The sequence below is a fragment of the Chlorocebus sabaeus genome, chromosome 21 (assembly GCF_047675955.1).
Source record: "Chlorocebus sabaeus isolate Y175 chromosome 21, mChlSab1.0.hap1, whole genome shotgun sequence".
Classification (NCBI taxonomy): Eukaryota; Metazoa; Chordata; class Mammalia; order Primates; family Cercopithecidae; genus Chlorocebus; species Chlorocebus sabaeus.
The window spans coordinates 116,253,960-116,259,553 of record NC_132924.1 but is presented as its reverse complement, the minus strand read 5'-3'; the positions used below and the strand labels follow the sequence as shown (position 1 = coordinate 116,259,553).

The window sequence follows — 5,594 nt, the reverse complement described above, 5'->3', positions numbered from 1 at the left end:
TGGCATTTTTAATAGGTCTTACAGATCTGTGACTGGCACTTTTTAAAATTATTTTGGTACTAAATGCCTATTTCTTGTGGCCTTGAAATTCTATGATATATGAAAATGTTAATTTTCGTATGTCATTATAGAGGCAACCACAAGAGGGCAATGTTTCAGCAGCAGAAACAAAACCCTAGGAGAAGATGGCTGCCCTCCTTGGAATCCACTGATGTTGCTCTGATGCCTTTGGTCTACTTAGGTTGAAAGCTAGATAGAGGGCCCTTCAGCGGGTGATAAGCTGGTCTGCGCTCCCCTGACGTGGGCTGGGGCACGTCACCGCCGAATGGCAGCCTCCAGAAAGCCACCGCGAGTAAGGGCGAATCACCAGGATTTTCAGCTGAGAAATTTAAGAATAATTGAACCTCACGAGGTGACACACTCAGGAGACACAGGTGTGGAAACAGACAGCAGAATGCCTCCAAAGGTGACTTCAGAGCTGCTTTGGCAGCTGAGACAAGCCATGAGGAACTCTGAGTATGTGACTGAACCGATCCAGGCCTACATCATCCCATCGGGAGATGCTCATCAGAGTGAGTATATTGCTCCGTGTGACTGTCGGCGGGCTTTTGTCTCTGGATTCGATGGCTCTGCGGGCACAGCCATCATCACAGAAGAGCATGCGGCCATGTGGACCGACGGGCACTACTTTCTCCAGGCTGCCAAGCAAATGGACAGCAACTGGACACTCATGAAGATGGGTCTGAAGGATACACCAACTCAGGAAGACTGGCTGGTGAGTGTGCTTCCTGAAGGATCCAGGGTTGGTGTGGACCCCTTAATCATTCCTACAGATTATTGGAAGAAAATGGCCAAGGTTCTGAGAAGTGCCGGCCACCACCTCATTCCCGTCAAGGAGAACCTCGTTGACAAAATCTGGACAGACCGTCCTGAGCGCCCTTGCAAGCCTCTCCTCACACTGGGCCTGGATTACACAGGCATCTCCTGGAAGGACAAGGTTGCAGACCTTCGGTTGAAAATGGCTGAGAGGAACGTCATGTGGTTTGTGGTCACTGCCTTGGATGAGATTGCGTGGCTATTTAATCTCCGAGGATCAGATGTGGAGCACAATCCAGTATTTTTCTCCTACGCAATCACAGGACTAGAGACGATCATGCTCTTCATTGATGGTGACCGCATAGACGCCCCCAGTGTGAAGGAGCACCTGCTTCTTGACTTGGGTCTGGAGGCCGAATACAGGATCCAGGTGCATCCCTACAAGTCCATCCTGAGCGAACTCAAGGCCCTGTGTGCTGATCTCTCCCCAAGGGAGAAGGTGTGGGTCAGCGACAAGGCCAGCTATGCTGTGAGCGAGGCCATCCCCAAGGACCACCGCTGCTGTATGCCTTATACCCCCATCTGCATCGCTAAAGCTGTGAAGAATTCAGCCGAGTCAGAAGGCATGAGGCGGGCTCACATTAAAGATGCTGTTGCCCTCTGTGAACTCTTTAACTGGCTGGAGAAAGAGGTTCCCAAAGGTGGTGTGACAGAGATCTCAGCTGCTGACAAAGCTGAGGAGTTTCGCAGACAACAGGCAGACTTTGTGGACCTGAGCTTCCCAACGATTTCCAGTACGGGACCCAACGGCGCCATCATTCACTACGCGCCAGTCCCTGAGACGAATAGGACCTTGTCTCTGGATGAGGTGTACCTCATTGACTCGGGTGCTCAATACAAGGATGGCACCACAGATGTGACACGGACAATGCATTTTGGGACCCCTACAGCCTACGAGAAGGAATGCTTCACATATGTCCTCAAGGGCCATATAGCTGTGAGTGCAGCTGTTTTCCCGACTGGAACCAAAGGTCACCTTCTTGACTCCTTTGCCCGTTCAGCTTTATGGGATTCAGGCCTAGATTACTTGCACGGGACTGGACATGGTGTTGGGTCTTTTTTGAATGTCCATGAGGGTCCTTGCAGCATCAGTTACAAAACATTCTCTGATGAGCCCTTGGAGGCAGGCATGATTGTCACCGATGAGCCTGGGTATTATGAAGATGGGGCTTTTGGAATTCGCATTGAGAATGTTGTTCTTGTGGTTCCTGTGAAGACCAAGTATAATTTTAATAACCGGGAAAGCCTGACCTTTGAACCTCTAACTTTGGTTCCAATTCAGACCAAAATGATAGATGTGGATTCTCTTACAGACAAAGAGTGCGACTGGCTCAACAATTACCACCTGACCTGCAGGGACGTGATTGGGAAGGAATTGCAGAAACAGGGCCGCCAGGAAGCTCTCGAGTGGCTTATCAGAGAGACGCAACCCATCTCCAAACAGCATTAATACCTCCCTGGTTTTGTTTTTACAAAATGCTCTGGGGAAAGGAAGAAACGTGGCAGATCCCTGACATCTTTCCCCTTTCCTCTCCTTCTTCCCTACCTCCCCTTTTTACTTTAGACTTTAAGAAGAATAGAAAATCTTCTTATCCTCTTTGATATTTTATTGCAAACACTGAGTCTTTTATGATTTTTTAATTGTTGAGAACGAGCCAAGAATAAAATTGCTGCACCAGAAGGAGGGCCCCTCCAAAGTCGAACACTTGATGAAAGGGAGTTGCCCTGACTTCTCTGGCCAGTGATGGGGAAACAATGAGTGCTCCATGATGGTCATGTTCCAGGTGCTAGTACATCATTCATGATCACCTTAATGCTCATGAGACTATATTTATGATCAGTGAATAAAAATGTCAAAACTGAAAAAAAAAAAAAAAAAAGAAAGCTAGATAGAAAGTTCAGAATTGGGACAAGGTCAAGGGTCACATCAAGAGAATGCAAAGAGGGAAAGGTGTAGCAACACAGCAGGGCACCAGACGGGCAGACAAAGACTAGAAAGTTTGGGAAGAAATCTGCAGTTGAGAAATGGGAAGTAAAGCATTCTTTTCTCACTTCTACTCTTACCCTACAAACCTGCTCCAGGCTATTCCACTCTGTGGTAGGTGGAGTCTTCCAAGAAGTAGACACCCAGAAGGATCAGAAGTCTGAGCAATTTCTTTGGGAAAATACGGAGGGAGAAAGAAGAAGCCTGGCACTGGGAAGGCAGGGAGAGCCATCAGATAGTGATGGGGGCATGAACATTATGAAGGAGAGAGTCAAGGTGGGAAGATTGAGTGGAAGATCTGCAACAGCCGTGCAGCTCCAACAAAGTCCAACAAGGGCACTGAGTTGTTCTTAAGTTTACATTGCTTACCTGAGTGGCTCCCTGCCAGCCACAGTCATTAGCTGGGAGCAGTCTGTGGGAAGCAAGACCTAACGAAGACATGAGAAGGATTTTGGAGCATAGCAGCTAGGGCTGCCAGTCAGCTATGCTCCCTATCGTTAGAGATATGAGAGTGGCATTTGCAGGGCCACTGCACTCCCTAAACAATGAATGAATGGATGAATGAATGAATGCCCTTTTCTTATAGTTGTTTAACCACTACGTTATCATCCAATCTTATATCTATTTCCTGCAAAGCTTTTGAAATACAAGTACATACCCACTGTTATTATTTCCATACTTCACATGCATTTTTTTTAATCCACAGCAAGTTGGATTCTCCTTCCCACTGTCCACTAAAATTGTTCCAGCCAAGGTGATCAGTGACTTCTCATTTATTTGCCCTATTTCCAAAGACTGCAGGAATTTGGAGCTCAGAAATAAAGTCAAGTGGGGAAGATAATGGTTGATACAGAGATATTTGAACAGCCAAAAATGTGAGAGAGGAAAGGGAGATAAAGCTTTGAACATTTTATAAAAGAGAGGGAAGAAAAGAAGAAGACTGAGAGGTTAAAGAAAGTGTGGACTTAAAAAAAACTTCTGGGATACTGAAAAATCTTTTCCAACAGGCGAATCAGGCAAACCCAGGGACTTTGTGATCACATGAAATTGAAGTGGAAAAAAGAACCAATCAAATCTTTCATCTTCTGGCTAACCTCAGATTTGCCAGAAGAGGTCAGCAAAGACATCGACATCAGTCTTTGCCCTCCCTCGAGGAAGGATGGTGGGTTAGAAAGTGCTTTCTGCCACTTTGATTAGAATTTATGCAAGGCTTCCATTATCCATACCCCTATCTTTTTTAGGCCCTCTTTCCAGAGTTTAACAGCTGCCTGAGCTCCTGGTGAGAGGACGGATCAATCCAAAATAAATAATGACACACATAATCTGTGTGTCTTATGGAATGACAGATCTTCAACTTAAATTTATGTACTGCATCTCTATGTAAACTAATTAAAATTTCTGGCATGTTAGCCTATGCAATTAGACAAGAGAAAAAAATGCAGGGGCAAGATGTTAAAAAGGAGGAGTAAATAAGATTAACATGAATTTTTAATAATTTGTTTATCTGGAAATCTCAACAAAGTAAAGTAAAAAACCCATGTGGCTGGGCACAAAATTTATATTGAGAGTCAAAAAACTTCAAGTATAAAACATATTAAGTTAGACAATATAGTGGAAGAAAAGAACCTCATTTACAAAAGCAAAAACAAATATAACATTATTAAGAATAAGCTTGACAAGTAACGATTTGCATTTAAACGAGATTGACACTTAAAAAAAATGCTCCTGAAAGACACAAAAGTAGATCTGAACAGATGGAAAGGTGGAGTAAACAATATAAAGATATCAATTCTCCTCTAAGTGTATCCATAAAAATGTTACAATCACAATGAAAAATTCAATAGTATTTTTTAAAGCTAGACAAGCAGATTATACTTTATTAATTAATTCATTCATTATTTCATTCATTTATATTTTTAATTCATTCATTATTTCATTCATTTATATTTTTAGAGACAGAGTCTTGCTCTATCACCCAGGCTAGAGTGTAGTGGCATGATCATAGCTCACTGCAGACTTGAACTGCTAGACTCAAGTTATCCTCCCACCTCAGCCCCCTGAATAGCTGGGATTACACACATAAGCCATTGTGCCAAGCTCAGATTATATTTTTTATTATGGAAAAATAAACAAGCAAAAAATTTTCAAAAACATTCTGAAATGGAGACATAATGAGGAATAACTATATCTGTAAAACAGATTATATAGCTATAATTTAAACACTCAGTACTATCATTGGGAAAAAATGAATTATTTAATAAATGGTCAAACTAGGCAGCTACCTAAAAAACGAAAGTTAATTCCATTACTACCTATGTCATACCAGGCTGTTTAAAATGGGTCAAATATTTAAATGTAAGAAAAGCCCCATAGATTTAACATAAGAAATAAAAGAATGTTTATTAAAACAGGTAAGACCTTTCTTAGGATGACATAAAACACAGATGTCATAGAAGATTGACAAACCTGACTTTATTAAGAATTTTTTAAAAATTTTCTTTGGTTAATACTACCCCAAGGTAAATAGACACACGAAAACATCAGAAAGTATTTTCAACTCATATCACAAAAGGTTAATTTGTGTCATGTGTAAAAAGCTCCTATAAGAAAAAATATAACTACTCAGCAGAAAAATGGGCAAAAGATAAGCACATACGAGAATATTTTCATCTTCATCCATAAAGAGAACAATAAAAATTAAAACCATATTAAGATACTATTTTCACTTATTAAA

The 5,594-nt window shown here is 42.1% G+C and overlaps 1 pseudogene; it reads left to right on the top strand.

The window, feature by feature from the left end:
* Window positions 1-265: 265 nt before the first annotated feature.
* Window positions 266-2,760, top strand: LOC140709715 (xaa-Pro aminopeptidase 1 pseudogene; annotated as a pseudogene).
* Window positions 2,761-5,594: the final 2,834 nt, after the last annotated feature.